At 41.6% G+C, this 20,567-nt stretch overlaps 1 pseudogene; it reads right to left on the bottom strand.

The window, feature by feature from the left end:
* Window positions 1-1,023: 1,023 nt before the first annotated feature.
* LOC136157791 (cytochrome b-c1 complex subunit 10 pseudogene) lies at window positions 1,024-1,325 on the bottom strand (annotated as a pseudogene).
* Between the last annotated feature and the right edge of the window lie 19,242 nt (window positions 1,326-20,567).

Here is a 20,567-nt window from a genome sequence, read left to right as displayed (position 1 = left end):
ATAGGAAATTTGGAAAATACAGAAAAAACAAACAAAAACATCACTTGCATTCCTACTGCCTGAAGATAAACACTGGTGTTAGTTCTTTGTTGTTTATTTTTTTGTCTTTAAAAAATGACAATGTACATTTGTTGTTGTTTAGTTGCTAAGTTGCGTCCAACTCTTTTGACCCCATGGATTTATCCCACCAGGCTCCTCTGCCCGTGGGAGTTCCCAGGCAAGAATACTGGAGTGGGTTGCTATTTCCTTCTCCAGGGTATATTCCTGACCCAGGGATTGAACCTGTGTCTCCTGCATTGGCAGGTGGAGTTTTTAGCACTGAGCCACTAGGGAAGCCTGACAATGTGTGTAGCCATAGATAAAATCTGTTTTATATAATATCATCATATTTAACAGAACCCAAATTTTTGTTAGTAAAATTTTTAAGTAAATACAATTTCATATATTTTCATGTCAATTTTTAATGATCATAATTGTCAATGGTCATGGAGTACTCAACAATTTAGCCAATCTTTCTATTGGACTTTCTCTCATTTATCTACTTGTGGGTTCCATTTGTTCTCTTTAAATTTTCCTTTAAAATGCTCAAGCACATGTTAGCATACTTTTATGAATCAATTGTCCAATTTTTTGGGAACCAGTTCTTTCTCTTCTGACACCTTCTATAGCTTTTGCTCATCTTTCTGAGAAATTTCCTCAATGTTAGTTTTCAACTCTTCCATTGAGTTTTAGCTTCTGATAACATATTTATAACTTCTAAAAACTTTCTTTTCCCTGATATTTCATCTCTTTAAAATACTCTATTCTTGTTTTGTGGTAATTATTTTATCTCTCTAAGGATTTTTGTTTGTTTTGTTTTCTTTTTTAAAACTTTCTTCTCCCTACATAGTTTTTTTTTTTTTTTTCTTCTCCTCCAAGTTGCTGTCTTTCTGTTTGTTGCTTTGGTGTCTATAAAGTTAAAGTGAATAGTGCACAAGACCACCCTCACTTCTGATACCAATTGCAAATTCAAGGGTTCCAAAAGAGGAAATGAACTCGTGCCAGGGACTTCCTAGAGTCCATCCAGAGAGCCTGAGCAGTTCCAGATGCAGATGGCAGGAGGCAGTACAGCAGACACCAGAGGGGCCTGAGGTCGTGAGTTTAGTCATCCTTCTTGAACTTGCCGTTGATGTAGGGCACCCAGTCCAGAATCAGCCGCCAGTCAGTGGCCCATACCAGCCCCATGGCACCTATGGCACCCCATATGCTTGCTGTGAGGACCCAGTTTCTGGCCAGCTGGTGGTAGCGCGGGCCCAGGAACCTGGTCAGCATGGCGGCACCTTCCCTGCTCACACAGCCATAAATTAAAATAAAATGAAAGCTTTTGTTTGGGACAAAGAAGGATGAGAAGATGCAAGATGATGAGCCTTTGATTCCTGGGTGGCCACAGGGTCACTCATGGTATGGAATAGCAACACTGGTATTATCAGTTACTGGAGGTGAAAGTTAACAATGGAATTTAGAAATGATGAATCCGACTCCAAGGAGCAGACTCACTGGACGCATCAGTAGATTTCAGTTCAGTTGCTCAGTCTTGTCCGACTCTTTGCAATCCCATGGACTGCAGCACACAGGCTTCCCTGTCCATCACCAACTCCCAGAGTTAACTCAGACTCATGTCCATTGAGTCAGTGGTGCCATCCAACCATCTCATCCTCTTGTTGTCTCCTTCTCCTCCTGTCTTCTGTCTTTCCCAGCATCAGGGTCTTTTCCAATGAGTCAGTTCTTCACATCAGGTCAAAGTATTGGAGTTTCAGCTTCAGCATCAGTCCTTCCAATGAGCTGATTTCCTTTAGGATGGATTGGCTGGATCTCCTTGCTGTCCAAAGTACTCTTAAGAGTCTTCTCTAACATCAGTTCTTCGGCACTCAGCTTTCTTTATAGTCCAATTCTCACATCCATACATGTGACTGGACACATATGGAAATGCAAAATAGTAAGAAACAAGCTAACTATACAATCTCTTGGTTATTATTATCTGAAACAGCTAAAATGAAAGTAAAGGAGAATATTGGGGCAGATCCTGACTCAGGGCCAAGCTTGGATTCTGAGCTACAGCTGCTCGCCTCTGGGGCATTACCAGAGGAAAAGTTACATTGAGAAAACAGATAGTGAAGAAGGTTAGAGAATGCGAAAAGAGAGAACAGAGAGTAAAGAACTCACCCCAGCAGGACAGAAGTCTCTAAATGGCGATTAAGAAATGAGATGAAGAAAGTGGACACTGATAGGGTCAATACAAAGGTCTTAAGGTAGCACTCTTGGAACTTGAGTGGGTCATAGGTGTGAAGAGCTCCTTCAGGTTCCCCAACCCTGAGAGGTTCTAAACAAGTCTGCTCTATCTATTTTAGTTTGGAGACATTTAGAAAACCAAAAGACAACGATGACAAACAGAAATCTGATTGCCAAACACCCAGAGATAAGGAGTCCTCCTGTCTGAGGACCCAAAGCCAAGTGCACAAGAGTGGGTAGAATTATCAGAGGTAGAGAAGAGCCTTTCCTAGGATTCCTGGACACAGGAGCCCAATGCATGGTGATTCCAAAATCTGTCTGTAAAGTCCTAACAGGGCACACTGAGATTGGGAGGATGTGGGAATGCAGTGGTTGACAGGATCAAGGTGAAAATTTGGATGAAAGCTGGAATGACTGAACAGAGTTCACGTGGAATAGAAACAATTTCTGTCTTCTTTACCTGAGTGTATTATGGGGATAGATATTGTGTCTGGCTGAAGAACACTCCTCCTACTTAGTATTATAAAACGAAAGTCATGTAAATCTGCCCTTTAGCCAATATTGATTTGACATGTTCAACCATGACAACCAACAAGATTGCCCAAGCCTACACAGGATGTTAATTTTTTTTTTTTTTTAAATTATTTTATTAGTTGGAGGCCAATCACTTTACCAGGATGTTAATTTGAAACAATATAGAACAACTGGTGAATGAAAAAGACTGTTACTTTAATTAGTGCCCTGTTAGAAGCTTGAGAGCTGGCTTAGATACATTCTCTATATGATAGCCTTGTGTGAAGTCCAGACTGAGGCTTATGGTGACCAGTGACCACAACACAGCCAGTGACCACAACCCAGCAGTGACCACTGGGAGTTGGGAGGATAAAATTTCCCTTTGAGAGATTACTAGCCTTGCTATCAGACTTCAACTGAAACTGCCTATATGACCGAAGGACATAAAATAATCTTGAAATCTGAAATACTTCAAATGTTTTGAGTGATGAGGAAATATTCTGGGACTTTTCTGGATGTCCTGTGGTTAAGACTCTGTGCTTCCACTGCAGGGGGCACAAGTTTGATTCCTGGTTGGGGAATTGAGATCCCACATGCTGTGTAGTCAAAAAATTACTACTACAACAACAAAACATTCTAATGGGGGAAGATAGTGCCTGAAAGAGTTGGGCACAATAAAATGAAAAGGGTCTGTTCAGGGAAATATCATGGGAAGGCTAGGTACTCATTGTTTTTCTATAAAAAAAGGCTTGACCCAAAACCAAGGAGTGACTTGTATAGCCAAGAATTTAATTTCTCCCTAAAAATGTTCTGGCCCTTGCCTTAGGCTTCTGCGAGGTAAGCTCTGAGCTCGTGGAATGACACATTGATGGGGGTGTTTTTGTTTGGATGGGGGCTTTGAGCCACGCCAACATGATTTAGAGTGGGTGCTGTGGATCATGTCAAAGCTCTGGAAGACAGGGCGAGTTTTCCTGGTTGGCAGTACTCTACCATTGCCACACATCATCCCTGGATGCCATGGGGAAAGGACAATGAGGAAACCCTGTGCTTGGACCCTGTCCCATGCACTTCCTCTCTTGGCTGGTTTTAATCTATATCCTTTATCTGTAGTAAACCAACCATAACTGTGTGAGTATAACAGCTTTTAGTAAGTTCTGTGAGTCCTTCTAGCAAATTTAAAAACCCTAAGGGTGGTCCTGGGAACCCCCAAATTTTCAGTTGGTGTCAGAAGTGAGGGGGGTCCTCTGGACATTTCCTCTAACTATGCAGTTATATAACTCTTTCATATTAGAGGGTTTCCTTTGATACTTGTTGATACTTGAGGGTCAGCTCCCATGGATGGCTAAAAAGCTGCGTGTGGTACCTACACATGGACTGCACTTCACAGTAGGCTGGCTGTTTAGCGGGAAACCTCTGCGTAGGTCTTTGTTCTTGGGCTGGTCACATTCTATAGAAAAGACTGTCAAATCCCAATTGAGGGAGGTGCCTGGTTGCCAAGGTCTTGCAATTCCAGGAGAAGGAAGGGTGGTGGTCTCAGTCTCCAGTATGCCTATGCTAATTTCTGTTTTCCTTTGCTTTCAATTATCCCTTGGTGCCCCCCGAGTCCCAAGCCCCTTGCCATTTTCCTTGCAAAAATGAAACCTTTTGTGGGGATGAGGCAGTAGCTTGACAGTTTATAGCTGGCAAGGGAAATGAAGATCTGATTGTTTCTCAGACAGACTTTTGACTCTTTTATTCTCCCTCCCTGCCTCCCTACTACCCTTGTTTCAGCTTCTCTTCCAGTGTCTGGGGCCACCAGTTCCTGAGCCTTTGGGGGCTTCTCTGCTGTAAATCTAGATGCTTCTTGGCTTTCTTCACTGTCAGTGTAGGATTTAGTTTTTTCAGGGTGCTAAATCATTTGTCACTTAATGATCTGCTTTCCAGCTTTCACAGTTTTCATGCTTTGTTTTCTCTCTTTTTTTCCCCTCTGTTTTTAAGAGTTGATATATCTATTTAAACCCTTTGGGTGAACTGGGTCATGTCTGTTGGTTCAGTAGGATCTTATATTAGGATTTCATTTGATTTTGCCTAAGAATTTTGGCACTGGGACTAGACGCAAATACTCTCAAAACTGGAAGGGATGTGAGAGATCATATATGGCACCTGCCCCCTCCTTTCTCATGAGGTGAAGTTGCAGTTGGTTGTGAGAGGAGAAAAGTCTGGCTTAATATCATGCAGCCAGTGAGGGGCAGAGCTGGGACTGGCCTCTGGATCTAGTGATTCCTAAGCTACCAGTTCTTGCTACTACTACATCCCCCATCTTCTCAGGGATAAGAAGGAAGCCCCATCACAGAGTTTAGCCCAAGGTTTTCAAACCAGGGTCTATAGAGATGTGTTGGGGTTCTGTATACATCTGACTCAAAGAATACACTGGGAGGCTGGGTTTGACATACACACACGCTGTGTGTATGTGCTTGGTCGTTCAGTTGTGTCCGATTCTTTGTGATCCTTAGGACTCTAACCTGCCACGTTCCTCTGCTTATGGGATGTTCCAGGCAAGAACACTGGAGTGGGTTGCCATTTCCTTCTCCAGGGGATCTTTCTGACTCAGGGATTGAACTTGAATCTCCTGTGTCTCCTGCATTGCAGACAGATTCTTTACCTGATGAGCCCCTGGGGAAGTCCCTATAGGCACAATACTCTATATAAAATTGTTAGCTAATAAAGATCTACTATATAGCACAGGGAACTCTACTCAATATTCTGTAACGATCTATATGGGAAAATAATCTGCAAAGAGAGGATATATGTACATGTATTGACTGATTCACTCTGCTGGACAGCAGAAACTGATGCAATGTTGTAAATCAACTATACTTCAAGAAAAAAAATTTTTAAAGCACTAATGTTTATTTTTTTTCTAATTAGAAACATTTTAAATGTTTGGTTGCACCACATAGCATGGGGGAATCTTAGTTCTCCGGCCAGAGGTTGAACCCTCACTCCCTGCATTGGAAGCATGGAATCAATCACTGGACTACTATAGGGAAGTCCCAGAAAAGCGTAAATATTTATATTTTGTCAATTTATACTGATAAAGCACTGCTTTTACTGTATTAAAAATCCCTATACTGTTACTGTTAGTATGATTTTAGGACAGAGTAGAAGTATGTAAAAGTTAAATTCTTCCATCTTTGCCCAGAAGTCAGAACTTTGCTTCCTGTATCTTTCCTTTCTGTCCATGATGATTTAAGGTGACAGCAAGGATATGGAGGATAGACAATAATGTTGTGGACTAACTTTTTAGGAGGTAATAAATAAAAGTGGTCTAGTAAAACGAGTCCTTATTTTTTTAGTTATGTGAGTGACAGTGTTTTGCACTTTGTCCTTGGTAATGTGTTTATGCTGCTTGATCACTCCTAACGCAAAAAGAAAAAAAAAAAAAAAACACAACAACACCAAAGTGTCTGGGCCGGGGGAAGTAAAAACAGAAGGATGAAAAGCTATAAAAATAATGGGGAGAAAACAGAAGTGAGAGGACGTCCTTCCTCTGGCTTTCTGCCTCCCCACCCTCCTTTTCCTTTTTTTGTTTGAAGAGAATAATCCAATTAAAGATTCATTCTCAGTGCTTAGTAATAAAAAGAAGAAAAAGATCACTTCCTTGTATTAAAACTTTTTTGTTACTTTTTATTTTCTATTGGAGTATAGCTGATTAACAATGTCGTGATGTTTCAGGTGGACAGCAAAGGAACCGAGTCATACATTTACATGTAACCATTCTCTTCCAAACTCTAGTCCCATCCAGGATGCCATGTAACAGCTATATAGTTGTTGTTGTTGTTTAGTGGATAAGTTGTGTTTGGCTCTTATGACCCCATGAACTATAGTCCAACAGGCTCCTCTGTGCATGGGATTTCCCAGGCAAGAATACTGGAGTGTGCTGCCATTTCCTTACCTAGGGAAATCTTCTCCACCCAGGGATCGAACCCACGTCTTCTGCATTGGCAGGCGGATTCTTTACCGAGGAGCCACAAGGAAGTCCATGCTACATAGTAGGACCTTGTTAAAGATCACCTCCTTTTAAACTTTTTAATAGGTCTTTAAGGAGAATTAAGGTCAGGTATTATTGATTAGAAAAAGAGATAGGGTTATATCTCTTAAGTACATTGTTGTGTCTTAAAAAACACAACACTTACATAGAAGGTGTAGACTTTGTTTGGATCTTGGTTTGACCAAAGCAACTACAAAATGTCATTTCTGAGCCAAATCAGGATATTTGATTTTGGTCTGGGTATTAGGTGACATTAATTTTGTTTGTATAGCTGACGACAGTGTGGTTATGCTTTGTCAGAAATGCCCTAATGTATATAGGTGCATGAGGACATGATGTATGAGATTTGCTTGGAAATATTAAAATATCACTGCAATCAAAATCAAGGAAAAGAAGGCAAAAAGGAGTACATGAAACAAGTAGGCAAAGATGGCACTTCAAGTATGACACTTGGATTTAAGGAAGAGATCATGATACTACTCCATATGCAATCCTTCAAAATATAAACTTAAAAATTTAAAATATACATATTTTTGTTTTTGTTTTTGGCTACACTGCAGGCATGTAGATCTTAGATCTCTGACTCAGAGATCGAACCTGTTCCCCTTGCATTGGGAATGTGGAGTCTTAATCACTGGACTGCCAGAGAAGTCCCTAAAATGATATTTAGAGTTCTGTAAGTTAAGTATGGCTGCTACCTCTGAAAAGATTTGACTGTGCATGCTGTAAATGAAAACCCAAAAGCATAAATAAATAGGGAATGAAAATTTTTAGGCAAAACCGCAAAAGAGGTTATGGATACTGAGTCTACTTGCAGAAGGGATACATCAATAATGTGTAGAAACAAAATGAGAATACTAATACTAACAGTAAAAATAGCAGCTAACACTCATAATAAATAGGCTTAGCAATCTTGCTGCTGTAATCAATAATATAGAATAATTGCGAGATCTTCATTCTCCTTAAAGATCAATTGTAAAGTTTTATAAAAGGGTGATTTTTTTGAAAAATTTATACTGCCTCTATACATCAGACACAATTATATTTATTTTTAATACTCATCTCACTTACATGATCCCAATAATAGTGATGATCCCAAAAATGTTGGAGCTAGACAGTGTTAAGAACACCTTTCTACGTATGTGGAAACTGAGGTACAGAACTCCCAAGTGACTTGCCCAAGGTCTCCTGCCTCGGAAATGGCCAGCAAGGATTCTCATCCTGCCTGGAGACCATACTTTTTAACCTTTAAAATTCTGGCCAAAAGAAAAGAAATTATTTTTGGAGTGCACAAAACCACGGCTATTTTGATCAAGGAGATTTGTTTAGATGTTTTATAGATATAATTTATGGCACATTGAAAAAGTAAAAATGCACCTGCAGTCCAACTGCTGTGCAGGTAGTTTCTGGAAATTTGTAGGATAACTGTGTTCAGAGTCACCTCTAGCAGTTGTGATTTGATTTCTCCCAGGTGGAAAATATGTCCTTTCTCACTCATTAGAGACTACCAGGTAAACTCAGTGTCCCTTTGCTGCCTAAAGGTGACTCGCAGAAGAAGAGGAGAGGTTGGCTGCAACCAAAGCAATTGAAGCCAGTGGCTCCCCTCACACAGAGCTTCTGCTGCAACATTTTAACACTTTTTTTTAAAATCCATGGCAACAGAACCATTACAGAAATTAGCTGCTATAGAGTAAGACAGCAGAGGATGAGACAACTGGAAAATGAAATCTATTTGGGAAAGTAGAAGCAACCTATAAATGAGCTCTTCTGTTCATCCTCAAGCGTGCTGTCCACTGCACTTATGTGGGCCCATAGTTAACGAAGCTTTTTTCTCATAAACAAGCAGCAAGTGCTCTTTTGAAAAAAAAAAAAAGAAAGAAATATTAGTGATTTTTAAAAATGCTGAATCCTAGGTGTAGAGGGGCTTCCAAATGTCTCAGGTAAGTATTTCGTGCCTGTGTTTTTGACTGTGATTTTTGCATGAGCAGGAAGAGGAGGACCCAATCTTGATATAAGATAAAGATGTCTTTACACACAGTTCAAGTCATAGGATTCACAAGGCGGCATTTGAATTTTGAATACTGTGGTCATAGGAAGAGAAGAATGAAAATAAAAACAAGGAATGAGGAAGATGGGGGAAGATTATAGGTTGTGCCTACACGGTTTATGGCAAAGGAAAGCAGTGGCGTCTGGCTCAGGACAGGGTTATGTGTAAGGGAATAGCTGCAGGTAGTAATTGAAATTTATATAGACTTTGGCTAAACTGTGACCACCACCCACATTATCCCCATAGTCTCCCAAGTCAGACATGCCATTAAGCGTGATACAATCACTCTCACAACAGGGGCTACTAGTTAGAGAGAACTCCAAGATGGTTCCTGAAATGCTTGATGAAAACAAAGGACAAAAAGAACACCTTGATGGTCAGAAAGAAAAAACAGAATTGGTGTGCTGCAGGGCCTCTGGACGTACCATGTGACAATGTAAGGGGCGTTTCCTTTCACAGACCCTCCAGGTCAGGATCCACATGGCGTAGAATAGAGACAGCACTGATGAGAATATGTCAGTGACTATATTTATTGTGATATTATGGATTTTCCTTTTTTGCAGAGACACACATATGAACCACTACCAGTATAATGTATGTGTGCTTATTCGCTCAGTTGTGTCCTACTCTTTTCGACCCCATGGACTGTAGCCTGCTGGGTTCCTCTATCCATGGAATTCTCCAGGCGAGAATACTGGAGTGGGTTGCCATTCCCTTCTCCAGGGGATCTTCCTGACCCAGGGATCAAACCCAGGTCTCCTGCATTGCAGGTGGATTCTTTACCATCTGAGCTACCAGGGAAACCAGTGTAATAATAATCAATAAAAATGATCATTTACTGAGTGATTACTATGAGCTGATACATGACTTGGGGAAGACATGAATCCCCAAAGGAATGGATGAAACTAACAGCGGCCCACTATAGCATTACCATTCTCATTCAATATTAAAAGAATCTGAGGCTCAGAGGGGTTAAGTAACTTACTCAAGGTCAAACAGCTGGTAGGTGAGGAAGCCCTGGTCTTGACACCTCATACTTTGTGGACAAATCCAGGCAGTACAATTCTGGGAATCATGTCCTTTGAACGCATTTGTGTACAATATTACAATTCCTATATGTTTAAATATAAACATACCACAGGCACTCTGAATCTCTGTTTCCATTGCTCGTATCAGGGTGTTTCTGGGTTCCCGGGCTCTGGTGCATTTTTCATTTCAGTTATTGTATTCCTCATCTCTGTTTGGTCTTACTGGCTGCAAGGCCCGGGGTCCCAGAGCCGGTATTAGAATGCTGGTGCAGTGGGGCCGCCCCTGACACGGTCGGGTAGGAAGTCCAGGATGTCTCGAAGCTTGTGTGGTTCAGCTGGTGGGGTCTGACCTGCGGGTGGGCAGGCGGGCCCGCAGGCTGTGGGACGGTGACTGCCCCGCATCTGGCGGCTGCCCCTGCAGGCAGGCTGGTGGGAGGCTAGAGGGGCTCCTGGGGGGCGGGGCTCCTGGGGGGCGGGGCCAGGCGCGGGGAATTCTGGGACCGGTCCGGACCACCGGCAGGCCGAGCTGCTCTTGGGCCGTCTGGCGGCCCCGGCACTGTCTGTGGGGGTCTTAAGGCAGTCTGACTGTGAGGAGTGGCCGTGTTCTATCCTGAGGAGTCCCATCACTGGTGCCTACAGGATGCTGGGCCGGGGCAGGGCTCGGTCCGCAGCTAATAAGCTAGAGGAAGGAATCCATATGCTGGCAGGCTTGCCAGCACGTGTGCCAAAGAAGGCTACCAGCGTCTGTGTCTCCAGGGTGAGCTGCGTTTCCTCCTGCCTCTCCTAGAGATGCTCTGAGACCAGCAGGTAGGTCTGACCCGGGCTCCAGTCGGATTACTGCTTCTGCCCTGGGTCCCAGAGGGGATGAGATATTGTGTGCGCCCTTTAAGAATGGATCTTCCGCCTGTAGCTCAGACGATAAAGAATCTGCCTGCAATGAAGAAAACCCAGGTTCGATCCCGGGTCGGAAAGATCCTCTGGAGAAAGGAATGGCAATCCATTCCAGTATTCTTGCCTGGAGAATCCCATGGACAGAGGAGCCTGGCAGGCCACGGTACATGGGGTTGCAAAAAGTCGGACACGACTGAGCGACTAACACTACTTTAGGAGTGGAGTCTATTTCCCACAGCCCTCTGGCTTTCTTGAAAGTAAGCCCCGCTGGCCTTCAAGGCCGGATCCTCTGGGGTCTTATTTTCCTGTGCAGGAGAAGCTCTGCAATGTAATTCTTTTCCAATTTGTAGGTCATCCCTGGGAGTATAGGCATGCATGCTAAGCCACTTCAAAGCAAGAAAACTAGAGCAAGTTGCCATTTCCTCCGCTAGGGACCATCCCAATCCAGGGATCGAACCTGAGTCTCTTATCTCTCCTGCATTGGCGGTAGCGTTCTTTACCACTAGCGCCACGTGGAAAGCCCAATATGCTTGACTGTATTGTGTGTCTGCCATTCCGACTGTTAACAAATTGGTGCCTGGACTCTCACCAGGGTCCTAGGCTGGGTGGAGACCCCTTGTCTTGGCCAGGGTGGTTCTTTTTCTGCCCAAATTTGCATAGCCAGTTACTAAACTGATGCCGAGACTGGAACAGCACAGCTTTATTCAATGGCCAAAATGGAGAAGCCGGAATTTAGTTTGCAGATTAACTTCTCAGCCTGACTTGGTGGAGAGATCATATGTATAGTAGGGTCGAGACCCAGGTCTCCTGCATTTCTGGCAGACTCTTTACCGTATGAATCACCAGCAAAGCCCATAAAAGGGAGGGAATTCAGTAAAGAGAAAGAGGAATATTTATGAAATATCTGAGAACAGGGATCTGGAATCTGACTCCATCTCTGGGTAGATGGTGTCAGAATTGCTTTGAATTAGAGGACAGCCAGCTGGTGTCTGAGAATTCCTTGTTGGTGTGGGGAACCTCCCCCTGTACATGTCAGAATTGGGTCTCTATTGAGAGCCTCTTAACAAGCCCTGTAACAAGGGTGCTGTGCTGTGCCTCGCTTAGTCATTCAGTTGTGTCCGACTCTTTGTGACTCCATGGACTGTAGCCTGCCAGGCTCCTCTGTCCTTGGGGATTCTCCAGGCAAGAATACTGCAGTGGGTTCCCATGCCCTCCTTCAGGGGATCTTCCCAACCTGGAGATCAAACCCAGGTCTCCTGCATTGCAGGTGGATACTTTACTATCCAAGCCACCAGGGAAGCCCAAGAATACTGGAGTGGGTAGCCTCTTCCTTTTCCAGGGGTTCTTCCCAACCCAGAAATTGAAGCAAGGAACAGGGGTAATAGTATCAAAATATATGATTTCTAGGGACTTCCTTGGTGGTCCAGTGTTTGAGACGCCATGCTTCCAATGCAGGAGGCATGAGTTTGATCCCTGGTTGGAGAACTAGGATTCCACATGCCACATGGTGTGGCCAAGAAAAAAAATTTTTTTAATGTGAATTCTAACCAGCTTTGTGTCCATGCCAAGTTACTTTGCCTTTCTTGAATATTTATATTATCTTTAAATGGGCAATAAACACATCTGTCCCTTAAAGATTGTTATGTTGACCAAATTAGAAAATATTTGTGAATAAAAAGCATCTTGCAGAAATGTATGGTACAATTGAAAAAAAATTAGATTTTCCTTCTTTTGAAATTAGTGCCAGTTAGGCAGAAAATAGCAAAGTAACACTTCATGTGTTTGGCATCAGTGAAAGATTCATAAAAGTGAATTTTCTGGGTTAGTTAACTCTTCGAAATGCCAGTGTAAGAAAATTATACTCCGCATTACTGACCATACATTAAGTGAGAAATGTCCCAGATGATCATGGGGTCACTTTATTCCTCTCCTTCTACCCCTTGTAGCCAATTACCAATTAAGTTACATTCGACTTTGCAGTTTTGCTTTATTGTGAGGTTTTATTATATGTGGTCTTCTGTGTTCTTTACTTGAATATGCTGAAAATAATTTTATTTTATTTTATTTTTTGAAAATAATTTTAAACGTCTGGGGTCTTAGTTATCATTAAATACAGTTAGGATATGATCCAGGAGATTCTGTTCCTACAGATTGGTAAGATTTGTTGTATTATTGAATTTGCTTTTTATGGTTTTCTGACACTTCCTTTCTGCCAGGATTTTTTTTTTTCCTTCTTCTTTTTCTGCCAGGCTTTCTTGGTCATTTTAGCTTTTGTCAGAGAACTGAGACCCAGTAGTTCTTCTGCTTGGTCGCAGATGCTCCTTTAATCTGTTATAGGTTAGAAAGTCAGTAAATCAGGCTTATTAGAATTACGTGTGCTTCCCAGGCCATGAGCCAAAGGGAAAAGGTTATTTAAATAGGTTATAAAATAAAAAACAAAAAAGAGAATAGAAACAGCCGAATAACAAGATACTATTCTGGTGTCTCAGTCCTCACCTGCACTGTTGTGGGAACCCAATATTCGGATCTTTCCCTTTGAACTCAAAAAAGCAAAGAAAATTTCAGGTATCATTCACAGTTCCTTCTTTATTCACCAGGCCATGGGCTTTTGCCTTGTGTGTGGCTGATGAGGTGCCTAGCCATGCTGGGGGTACTGGGGTGTCTGATGTGTGGCTGTGGCTGCCCTAGGAATGTACATCCCATTGTACCTGTCAGACTAATCCCAACCCCAGGAATGTACTCCAAGGCATTGGGGTAAATTATTGCAACCATGGCCTCAGTCAGCCAGGCTTCTCTGTTGTCTCTCATTGCCTTTCAAGGTAACATTGCTGCTCCCTTTGTCAAGTGGAGAGTCTACCGCCCCACCTATTAAATTGAAGTATAGCTGATTTACAATATTGTGTTAGTTTCAGGAGTACAGCAAAGTGATTCAGTTACATATTTTATTGTTGTTTAGTTGCCAAGTCATGTCCAGCTCTTAGTGACCCCATGAACTGTAGAATGCCAGGCTCCACTGTCCACAGGATTGCCCAGGCAAGAATACTGGAGTGGGTGGCCATTTCCTTCTCCAGGGGATCTTCCTGATCCAGGGATTGAACTAATGTCTCCTGCGTTACAGGCCGATTCTTTACCACTGATCCACCAGGGAGCCCCTCAGTAATATATATACACAAATATATTCATATTCTTTTCTAAGTTATTACAAGATATTGAACACAGTTCCTTGCAGACAGTAAACCCTTGTTTATCTGTTTTATCGATAGGATTGTGTATCTGTTAATCCCAAACTCCTAACTGATCCCTCTTTCGCCTCCCTGTCCCCTTTGGTAGACATAAATTTGTATTCTATGTCTGTGAGTCTATGTCTGTTTTATAAATAGATTCACTTGCATTACTTTTTAGATTCCACATATAAGTGATGTCACATACTTGTCTTTCTCTGTCTGACTTAAGTCACTTAGTGTGATAGTATCTGGGTCCACCCATGTTGCTGAAAACGGCACTATTTCATTCTTTTTTTTAATTGCCATGTAGCATTTCATTCTGTATGTATACACCATATCTTTATCAAGTTATCTGTTGACAAACATCTAGGTTACATTCATGTCTTAGCTATTATAAGTGGTGCTGCTATGAACATTAGGGTGCATAGATCTTTTTGAATCAAGAGTTTTTGTCTTTTCTGGATATATGCCCAGGAGTGGGATTGCTGGATCATATGGTAACTCTGTTTTTAGTTTTTTAATGAACCTCCATAGTATTTTCCATAGTGGCTGCGCCAATTTACATTCCTATCAGTAGTTACTGTGCCATCTCTTGTATCCGGGCTGCTCTGTGACTTGCTCTGACTTGCAAAATGTGGTGGAAGCGACACTGTGTGATTTCTGAGGCTAGACCTTGAGGGGTCTTGTAGCTTTGCTTTCTCTTTGTTGAAACGCTGCTGCCTTGTGAACAAACATGGGCCGGCCTCTTTGAGGACAAGAGACTGCACAGGCAGCTTTAGCTGCCCCAGTGGAAGCTCCAGACGTGTGAGTGGGAACACTGGGACAATGGCAATACCACTCCAGTATTCTTGCATGGAAAATTCCATGCACAGATGAGCCTGGTGGGCTACAATCCATGGACTCTCGAAGATTCAGATACGACTGAGCATGCACATACACACGCAGTGTCTACCAGCTATCAGCTAAGGTGCCAGTTGACTGCAGCTTCACGGTCACCCTGCCTGAGACCAGGAGAAACACTGCCTAGCTGGTCCCAGTCCAAAGTGCAGAATTTTGAGCAAATAAATGGTGTATTGTTTGAAGTCACAACGTGACTTTTGGGATGATTTGCTATGGAGCAAAGGATAACTTGGGTTTCCCAGGTGGCCCAGTGGTAAAGAATCCACTTTCCAATGTATTGAAGAATTGATGCTTTCAAACTGTGGTGCTGGAGAAGACTTGAGAGTCCCTTGGACTGCAAGGAAATCCAACCAGTCAGTCTTAAAGGAAATCAACCCTGAATATTCATTGGAAGGACTGTTGCTGAAGATCAAATACTCTGGCCATTTTATTTGAAGAACCAATTCATTGGAAAAGACCCTGATGCTGGGAAAGGTTGAAGGCAAAAGGAGAAGGGGGAGGCAGAAGATGAGATATGGTTAGATAGCATCACTGACTCAATGGACATGAATTTGAGCAAACCCCGGGAGAGAGTGGACAGAGGAGCCTGGCGGACTGCAGTCATGGGGTCTCAAAGAGACACGACTTCAGCAACTGGACAGCAGTAACAAAGGATAACTCAAAGAGGAAGATAAAAAAATTCTTCATTCCCTTCATCCAGAGTGTGCTACTCCCAGAACTCTGCCTCCAGTTGTATTCATTTCACACAGAATAAGTGGGAAAGATTTTGCTTCACTTTCTCTGTTTTGCTCTGTTGTCCCCCAGGCACCGACTCTTTTCAGAAGTGCCACTTGCTGCCATCCAGCCCTCACACTCATCAGAGCCTCCCCCTGACTTTCTCCATCTGAGCTATACCTGGAGTTCTCACAGGGCTCCACTCCCCTGTAACTGAGGGGTCTTACTCTGATGGCTGGATAGATCTCAAAGGACCCTTGGGAACATAAAGGACCAGAGTAACCACCTCAAAATACCCTCCAGACACTAGTGAATTAGCCCAGTAGAACCAGTTTCTCTCTATATTCTTGGATTCTGTTCCATTTACCCAAAGAGAGAAAAAACTGACAAAGGGTAAAGCCCGAGTGGTTCTATTTTGAGCAAGATGTTTTCTATCTTTTTTTGGACTGTTCAGAGCCCTTTTTGTATTGTCAGGATACTTGGCTATACCCTAATTAGCTAAGGTTCTTTGGTAAGTGATAACTTCCAGATAAATAGTTTTCTGTGTAAGAAAGTTCTATTTTAAAGCTAGAATTTCTTGTGTTCTTGCCACTCCATGCAGGAGAGTCTAGCCAAATGAGATTTCATCACTAGCATAACTGTACAGAAAATGGATTCTTCAGAGAAGACTTGTATGCCCTTGTTTCAGAGTGGGAATAAAAATGATAGGAATATTAATCTCTTAGTAACTGTCCTCACTGTAAATTTGTCACCAAAATATTAGTCAGAAAATGACATAATTACAGCTAATAATAAAACAAAGTTATTTTTCTTTTGAGATGGTAATAAAAGATTGTAAAGAACATTTTGAAAATACAAGCAGTAAACAATTTGAAGACATCACTTTGCTGACAAAGGTTCATATAGTCAACGCTATGGTTTTTCCTCTTGTCACATATGGCTGTAAGAGTTGGACCATAAAGAAGGTGGAACACTGAAGAATTGATGCTTTTGAACTGTGGTGTTGGAGAAGACTCTTGAGAGTTGCTTGGACAGCAAGAAGATCAAACCAGTCAATTCTAACGGAAATCAACCCTGAATATTCATTGGAGGGACTGATGCTGAAGCTGATGCCCCAATACTTTGGCCACTTGATGCGAAGAGCTAACTCACTGGAAAAGACCCTGATGCTGGGAAAGACTGAGGGCAGGAGGAGAAGGGAGTAATATAGAATGAGATGGTTGGGTGGCATCACCGACTCAATGGACATGAGTTTGAGCAAGCTCTGGGAGATGGTGAAGGACAAGGAAGCCTGGTGTGCTGCAGTCCATGGGGTCACAAAGAATCGAACATGACTTAGTGACTAAACAGCAACAACAATTTAAAAAAGGAAATCACTTAATCTCACTTTTGGAGATAGCTGTTGTCCTTGTTATTTTTTACTGTGTCCTTCTAGACTTGAGTGCACATGCTCACTGATGAGAGTGTCCTCAAAAGATAGAACGCAGGTCAGGTTTTTCTTTTTTTGCTCCCTCAAATTTGTATTTTATTCGATCATTTAGTTAAAAGGTCACCAAATCAGGAATTATCTATTTCACTTTAGACAATTAGGTGATTTTTATAGCAACTTACTCATCATGCTTTGGGGAAGAGTGTAAAATATGACCTGTAAGACTAGGAATTTAGCTGTCTGAACTCCATAAAAAATGAGGCTGCACACTAAGGAAACACTTGTCCAATCATGGAAACCAGGGGGACATAAAATGACAGGGTCAAGTCAACAAAGCAGCCTGTCACTTGACTATACTTTTTCTCTTCCAGCTGTAGACCATGTGAATATTGGTTGTGGTCCCAAAGAGGGGACTATTACTCTGAGAGAACTACGTTTACTCCACCTTGCTTGAGTATGCTTCAAGGCATTTATTGGAATCTGAAATGAAATGAAGAAAGCAAGCAAGCCACTGTAACAGACAGGTGGTTTTCATTACATATAACCATTACTCTTGTCCTGATTATTTATCAGACTATGTTACATTGCAATGTTTCCTTAATCGATTGATGGGCTATCACCACAAAATATGTCACCAAAGTAAAATAATTGTTGATGTGTTAATGAAAACCATCAGGGAGACCAAAAGTCTCCCCTCCGTAGAATGAGGGCAATGAGGAATCTATTTAGGAAGAAAGAAGGAACTGTTGATACTAATCAGATTGAACTACCTCTTTAATTGAGTCGTGTTTAGGATTGTGAAACAAAAGCATGGAGCTATGTAAAGACCTGTTGAATTACAGGAGCACTTCTAATCGAGCACTTTACAGTGAAAATCTGAGTTTTTACAAAAGCCATTTTAAAGTGATGACTGTTTTACAAATGATTCACAATATAGTTAACAGTCCTATATTGTATGCTTAAAAGTTTGCTACAAGAATAGATCTTATGTTAAGTGTTCTTATCACTAATAACATTACTAAAAATAAATGATAAATAAGAGGCCAGGAGAAAACTTTCAGAGGCAATGGATAGGTTTATGAACTAGATTATGATGATGGTTTCACAAGTATATACTTGTCTCTAAACTCATCAAGTTGTGCACATTAAATATGTTTAGCTTTTAATATGTGAAGCATACCTCAGTAAAGGACTTCCCTGGTGGTACAGTGGATAAGAATCCTCCTGCCAGTGCAGAGGACATGGATTTGATCCCTAGCCCCAGAAGGTTCCACAAGCCTCGGAGGCTACAACTACTGAGGCCCATGCACCTAGAGCCTATGTTCCATGACAAGAGAAGCCACCACAATGAGAAGCCTGAGCACTGCAACAAAGAGTATCCCCCACTTGCTACAACTGGAGAAAGCTCAAAAGTAGCAAGGAAGACCCAGTGCAGCTAAAAGTAAAAATAAAGAACAACACACACACAAAGATTTACACTAGAGATTTTTTTTAACTTATTGTTCAGTAAATGTAGCATTTTGATTTAAAAATTTTGTCTATAACATACTGGGAACATGTTTAAAGTGGAAAATAAATAAACACAATACACTAAGTTTACAATGGAGGAAACAGGTGGGAGGATGAAGCCCCTCAGCTTTATCTGTTGGGTTCAGGGCACCTTTTACACAGTGATTAACAAAGGAGAAATTATACTTCGGCTATATTTCTTCCCTCATTTCCATAGTGTATATGGAATTGGAAGGGACTGAGTGAAACCTTTTTTACTATTAACCAAGGAAACTGAACTCAGAGAAATTAAGAGATTGCTTAAATCAGCCAGTGAATGGCCGGTTCTCATCACAGTCAGAAACACAAGTTAAGGCATTTGACTGCCAGGTTCAAGTCCTGGCTTCTGACCCTCTTAAGCTATATATTCTTGGGCACCTGATTTCATTTCTTTGGGTCTAGGTTTTCTTATCAGTAAAGTAGAAGCTAAGCTTATCTACTGCAGAGAGAGACTGTGAGAAATGAGAGATCCTCCCTGTGGCATACTTGGCAAGAGGCCGTATTTGTAGTAAGCACTGTTTTAGCCGTGATGGCTGCAGCATTTTCAATAATAAAAGCCAGGACTAGACCTCAACTTTCTTGACCTCCCCTTCCAGGGTCTTTTCCTTTATGCATGTAATCACAGATGATATTAAAATTTTTATTGTGGCCTGGGCCCTAACTGGTCAGAATGAACCCATACTCCCAAGATGGCAGCCTTTGTGTTCCCCGCCTGGCAGGAAATACACAGGACAGTGGGTGGCTCTCTGGTTCTTAGAATGGATGTATGGCTACACTTTGTGTTATTTTAGGGAGGCATTAAGAACTGTAGAATAGGAATTACTGGTAGTGGGGCTGTCACAGACTGTGACACCTCAAATAAACCACACAACCTCTCTGTAGCTCACACTTAATACTCAGAACACCGTGCAAAGTTGTTATGGGGATCAACAAGGATCAGAAATGCAAAAGCCCTTTGGAAAAGGGTAAACCATTACACAAATGCAGGAGATTTGTGAAATACCTAAACCTTCAAGAAAACAGGTTCCAGGGGGAAATCAGCTAAGATCTACATACTTCTTCCACTTTGTAACAGTTTACACTAAACCTACCTATGGACTTAAAACGTCACATTCTATTTCTTCATTTTTTTTTTACATTGGCCAAGTCTATCAAAATGAAAGGTTTTCTGTACTTTTCTTTAGAAAGTGGAATTCTTCCTATTAACCAGAAATCATTTCTCTGAAATTTTCCTATTAACTGGTAATCATTTCTCTGAAATTTTCCTTCTTTCTGTAATGTAATGCAGCTATTTTATAATAGCTTAGGTTAGTGAAATTTTCACAAATTACATCTGCAAACTAGAGACTTTGTGTGTTCTTTAATCTTACTTTTTTTCTTATGCTTGACCAAACTTGTTTCACATGTGTATGAGTATCTAAACCCGTTCAAGGTTGGTAAGCACTGCTTTAAACCATATTACAGAATTGGTAATTTTTAAACATCACTGCAGCATGGTAAAGTTATAACCAGTGCTAAACATCTATTTTCAATTTATGGCATTTGTGTCTCTTCAATAACATGTTGGCCTTTTTCTTCTTTTGACTCAACTTCATTTCTGTTTCTTATTTTCTTTATAGATTGTTTCAATCTGTTTCACTTCTGAGCCAACATTTCTGAGATTAGGATACCATTTGAGATCTTTTACTTACCCACGTCTTATGGACAAATGCCTCCACAGACATTTACATGAACACACAGTCACACAGAGCTCATCACACAAGGGCTCAGCGCCTATCTTGGATCACACGTGTGCTCGCAAATATACAAAGCGCTGCTGGAAGTAATGAGGCAGTTTTCAAAGTTGCTCACAACAGGTCTGTTCCTTTACCTTAAAGTGACATCTCACTCACTCTTCAGCATGTTCTTCATTCAGATTCTCAGAGGTCCAAAAATTGTTTCTGCAAGTGTGTGTAGTCGTAGAGTGGATTGAGAC

The sequence above is a fragment of the Muntiacus reevesi genome, chromosome 2 (genome assembly GCF_963930625.1).
Source record: "Muntiacus reevesi chromosome 2, mMunRee1.1, whole genome shotgun sequence".
NCBI classification, from domain to species: domain Eukaryota; kingdom Metazoa; phylum Chordata; class Mammalia; order Artiodactyla; family Cervidae; genus Muntiacus; species Muntiacus reevesi.
Note: the sequence above shows the minus strand (reverse complement) of the source record. Positions and strands in the feature narration are given on the sequence as shown.